The sequence below is a fragment of the Pteropus vampyrus genome, unplaced genomic scaffold, assembly GCF_000151845.1.
Source record: "Pteropus vampyrus isolate Shadow unplaced genomic scaffold, Pvam_2.0 Scaffold634, whole genome shotgun sequence".
NCBI classification, from domain to species: Eukaryota; Metazoa; Chordata; class Mammalia; order Chiroptera; family Pteropodidae; genus Pteropus; species Pteropus vampyrus.
This window is the reverse complement of record NW_011889415.1, coordinates 155,543-160,662: the sequence shown is the minus strand read 5'-3', so window position 1 is coordinate 160,662 and position 5,120 is coordinate 155,543.

Below are 5,120 nucleotides of genomic sequence, written 5' to 3'. Positions count from 1 at the left end.
CGTCCCTTTTCCTCAAAGGCTCGCTGAGGCCGCATCCTGCAGAGCGTGGGAGGTAAGGATGAGCACGGGGACCCGAGGTGGCTTCCACTAGAGAGCCGGCAGGGCCCCACGGGTGCAGGGTCCTAACGCGGAAACGTGCCGAGTGCCTCGTGCAGGTGAAAGGCCCGTCGTCATGCACGGACAGACGGCTCGAGGGCTGGACGGCTCTCGGACCGGCTCAGTGAAGTGGCTGCAGGAGCAGATGCCCGGGACCCGCAGCTGGGCCGCAGGGAAGGGCTGGCCTCGTGTCAGGGGGGCACGTGCCCGTGATCGGGGGTGTGCACCCTGAATTCTCAGAGACCTACCGCTGAGGCGCCCCGTCCTGGTGTGGGCGCCCACGGGTCGCTCTGAGCCCCAGGCCCCTTCCAGCTCACGGCTCTGCTGCTCGGCCCCTGTCCGCATCGTCTCTATTCAGTCAGTGGATTGGGACGGACAGGAATCGCCTGACGAGGCGCCGTGGACAAGGCCCGGAGAGGTGTGCCCTGCCCGCCACACGGACCCGACTCTGCCTCAGTCCCACAGGAGTCCAGGGAGGGTGGTCTGGCCACGGATGAGGAGGAAGACGGGTGGGCTGAGCGCCTAGCCATCACCTGTCTGGCGCCGCCTCAGCGTGTCACACGGAGGGACCCTGTGACCCCGCAGCCTCACTCCTGGGTGTGTGCCCGAGCCTGGGGACCGGCTGCTCACAGACACTGCACGCGAGTGCTCATGGCGGCAGCAGCTGACAGGCGTCCGGCCCCCGCCCTCCCTCACGCTGGCACAGGCACCCTGCACCCCGCTTCTCAAGCCCGGCGGGAAGGGCAGCCTTCCTCCCACGGTGCCCGTGCTGCGTGTGCGAGGCGCCTCTGTGCCCGCCGTGGGTCACTTGCCCACTCCTGACCCGGGAGCAGGCGACCCTCTCAGGCCAAGAAACGGAGGGAGGGGTCCCCACAGGGGTGTTGGAAAGGCAAACGGTGTGCCGGCCGCCGGCCCACCACGGGAGCCACCGGCCAGCCCACGGGGCAGGAGCACCTGTCACCCCGGCTGGAACTCACCCCCAGCCCCTCAGCGGCCCGTGGCCGGGGACGGGCACACGATGAGGCTTCTCAGTGCAATAAAAACGTTCACGGCTTCTGTGCAAGGGCGGACCCTCTTCCTGCAGCTCAGCGACACGGAGGTGCAGGTCCTGAAGTCAGACTTCAACTTCTGCAGGACGGAGGTCCCTGCCGTGCGGTCAGGGCTGGATGCCCAGGGCTGGCATGCGGTTTGACCCCCAGGGGACACGCCCGGAACATCAGCCACCTGAGTGGGCACTGACCCGAACGCCAGAACGTCCGCGCCCCCGGGTCATGCCAGAGACGGGAAAGCGCAGGGCACGCGATGCGGGGGGTGGGGCCGGTGGCCACGCGAGCCCCGTCACGGGCTGGCGTGACCGTCACGGACGTGGGGGGGACACCGTGCAGACATGCGGCCTCCGTCCCTACGTGGAAAGGAGAATCGGGCACGGGTTTCGTTAACGACATGAACATTTTTAATTTGTAAAATGCGTTTTTGCAACATTTAAATTTCACTTTACAGTTTTTTTTTTTTTTTAATAGTCAAGTCTTTAGAGTCCATGCCACTTGGGCCTGTGATCTCGGGACCCATTAATTTTACTTTTTCTCCTGGCACCTTCTGCACCAGCCTCGTTTACGCGTCTGTAAAATTACGATAATGACAGCCGTGCTGGCCCAGGTGGGGCAATGACTGCTCATTAACTCGTGTTTACGTGCAGAGCCCCGAAGACGGAGACGCCAAGTGTTCCCACTCGGCTTCCAGTGTGACAACCGCTCCGGCCTCACGAGCCCCCTGCACGGGGCGGAGCCTGGGGACTGTCCCCGGTGCCCGCGAGGCCCGGCAGCAGGGTCAGGCTCCCCTGCCGCCCGGCTGCGCCGTGTGCCATCAGCCGGACCTCTGCGAGCAGGCGTGGGACCCGCCGCGCGGGCGTCAGCAGAGCTTGGAGCTGCGAGACGCGGGCTGCAGCTCTCAAGGCCCCGGCTTCACAGCGCCCTCCCCGACAGCGCGCGACACAGCCGTCCACACGACGCCCGGTCACTGTGTTGAAGAAGAGGCCTCTCTCTGCTTCGGATTTTTTTTTTGCCTTTTTATCACTCTTGCAACCAAAGAATAACTTCTTTCTCTCTGGTGAGGCCTTCAGGCGAAACGTTCTTGAGACGTCAGCCAACCGAGAGAAATGCGACCCTGGCTTTCAAATCGTGTCCCGAGCTGTGGTTCTGGCGCTCAGGTTAAGCGAGCACCGGGCGGTGACAAGGCTAAAGCAGAACGCTGCCCTCGAGGCCCTGCATGGCCTGGTGCTCTTAGGTCACTCGTTGGAGGGGCCCTCACCCAGGAAAGTCACTCGAGCCTTCGCTCTGTCTCGTCCCTGTGCGGGAACAGACAGGAGACGATTCACGACACTGGCCACGGGCGCAGAAAGCAACACGGAAAATATTCCAGCGACGGTAACATTTTCTGTGCAGGTAAAACAGAAACGTGGCCGAACGCTGGCAGACCGTGTGCAGGTCTGGCCACCGGCTTGCTGCGTCCTGAGGGTGTCCGGGGCCTCAGACGCGGGGTCCGGAGGGGCACACGGAGCCGGAGACCCACGGGGCGGAGGCCGCGCCTGGTGGTCCAGCCACAGCTGTGCAGCTACCGGGCAAGTCCAGCTGGAGTCGAGGAAGGTGTGGCCGACCTCTTGATCTGCTGCCTTCGGTTTTGTTTACAGACTGGCCTGGCAGGGACTGCGTGGCTCGCAGACGGAATCGGGGTGACGCCCGAGAAGTTTGCACCCCGACAGCGGTGGCTCGTCCTCGCAGCTGCTGGCCCGGGGAGCCCCCACGCCGCCCCCCACCGTGGCTGGGGCACAGCGAGCCCACCCTGGCCGCCCGGCTTCCTGTGGGGGGGTGGCGGGCCCTCGGGTGGCCCCCGGGAAAGGGGAGGGGGCGGGTGGGCTCTTCCTCCGAGTCCCTGCGGACACTTGGGGCTGACAAGCCCACGATCCTGCGTGGGGATGAGGACGGAGCCTGACGATGCCCGCCCGCCCGCGTTTCTCCAGAAATGACGGAAGCGGCTTCGCGGCCTCGATCTCGCCGCGTAGGGCGGCTGCATTTTGCCTCTGTGGTGTCGCCAGATGCGTGCGGAAGGGAGGGCGGCCTGTGACGCCTGCAGAAACGCGGCCGCGGACCGGGCGGAGCTGCGTCCTGCCAGTCGCGCCCCTCGGCCTGGTCCGTGCGGGGAGCCGGGCCCAGGGGGGGCGGCCGCGCAGGAGGAACCGTGTTTGCTTCAGTCCGAGTATTCGATTCGTCCTAGAATGCACTCTGTGAACACGTAAATATTTTCCTTGGAAATGCAGACACTTCCTGCATTTATGATGGAAAAAAATAAATGAAAGCTTTGTTTGTTTCGCATGAGCAGATGCGGGCCGGACACAACGTGGGATGAAGCAAAAAGGAACCGGCTGCCTCGGGGCCCCAGTCTGCCCCCAGCCGTGACCTCGGGGGTCACGCACGCACGCACGCACGCCAGCCCCTGCCTCAGGCGACTGTCACTGCCAGGAGCCACCAGCCTTCCTGCGTTTCTCCTTCTCGATAACTCCTGGGCTTTCTGGCAGCATTTTTCCCACATCATCTCCCCTTCCCCCTGTGACACTGTGATTTATAAGAAATATTTAACATTCAGAGGATTGAACTCTATGCCTCAGATGTATCTGGTCTTTGTCTGCAGCTCCCGACCCCCTGGGGATTTCCTAAGTGAAGGAGTGACCGTGACAATGGTGTCTCTTGTTTCCTCAATGAGGCAACCTCTGGTCCCCACCCGAGGGCGGGAGCGGGGGCTTGAGGCAGCCGAGCCAACCACAGCTGGAGGGCTGGTTAAACGTCCTGGTGCCACCCGGTTCCTGGGGGAGAGGGGCCGAGGTCGCATGTCTCCATGACCACTGCCTTAGTCGTGAGCACCTATGACGCCCCGTAAGTCCCAGGGGCCGGCTGGCCAGCCCTTGCCCGGAGCTCCCTCCTGGCGGCTGCTTCCTGCCCGCTACGTCCTCCGCGGTGCAGCGGGAACCGGCTGCTCAGTGGCTCCCTGAGTTCTGTGAGGAGTGGCCCGTGGGACGGGGCCCGCGGGTCTGGTTCTGCTGGCTACACGCGTCAGAAACCAGCTGTCTGCGGGCGTGGGGAGCCGCCACGCACACGTCAGGGTTGGGTCTGCAGACCCCTCCCACCCCAGGGGAGACGCCCCTCGCCCTCCGCTGAGCCTCCCGGGCAGCGAGACCTTCCCAGAGGGTTTAACCAGGGTTTGTCGAGTTTCTGCAAATCGCCCATTGTCCTTCTGATTTTGGTTGTTTGTAGACCCACAAACTTACATTTAAGTGTTTACGGGCAGAGATTATGTAAACAATTATTGTAGAGTTAAGAAAACACATAATCACAGAAGGAGCTGGTTGTTGATACATTTAAAAAATTTGACTTTTTCTCAGAATAAAAAAGGGCGAAGAACTGTGAATGGCCCACAGCCCACATGCACGCTGTGTAGACTGAGTCTAATCGAATCCGCCCATTATTCCTCCTAGCAGGGGGCACAGGTGTGCTGGTGCTGGGTGGTGCTGGGCGGCATCTGCTCTGGGAGAGGCCAGAGCCTCGGCGGTGGGATGTCACACCACCTGGAGCTGTCACACCACCCAGAGCTGTCACGCCACCCGGAGCTGTCACACCACCCGCTGAGCAGTGCCGCCCTCCCCCAAGCCAGCATGCGGTCCCGGCCAGGACACACGGGAGAGGCCAGCGAGGTCCAGCACGTGGGTGGAGCTGGGACACACGGGAGAGGCACCGCGAGGTCCGCAGTTGGGAGTTGTCGCAGGTCTGGGGTGGGGTTTCCCTGAGTTCCCTGTAGATTACCTAACGTCGCCCTCGTAGCTCCTGGCAGAGCTGTGAGCATTTTTTTCTGACTTTAAACTTAATTTTTTCTTAGGAAGAAGCAGCATCACAGTGTTTACCGAAGGGCGGTCTGTCATTCTCCTGAATGAGGTCCCAGGGGAGGTCGCACTGAAGCGGATGCTGAGAGACAAACCT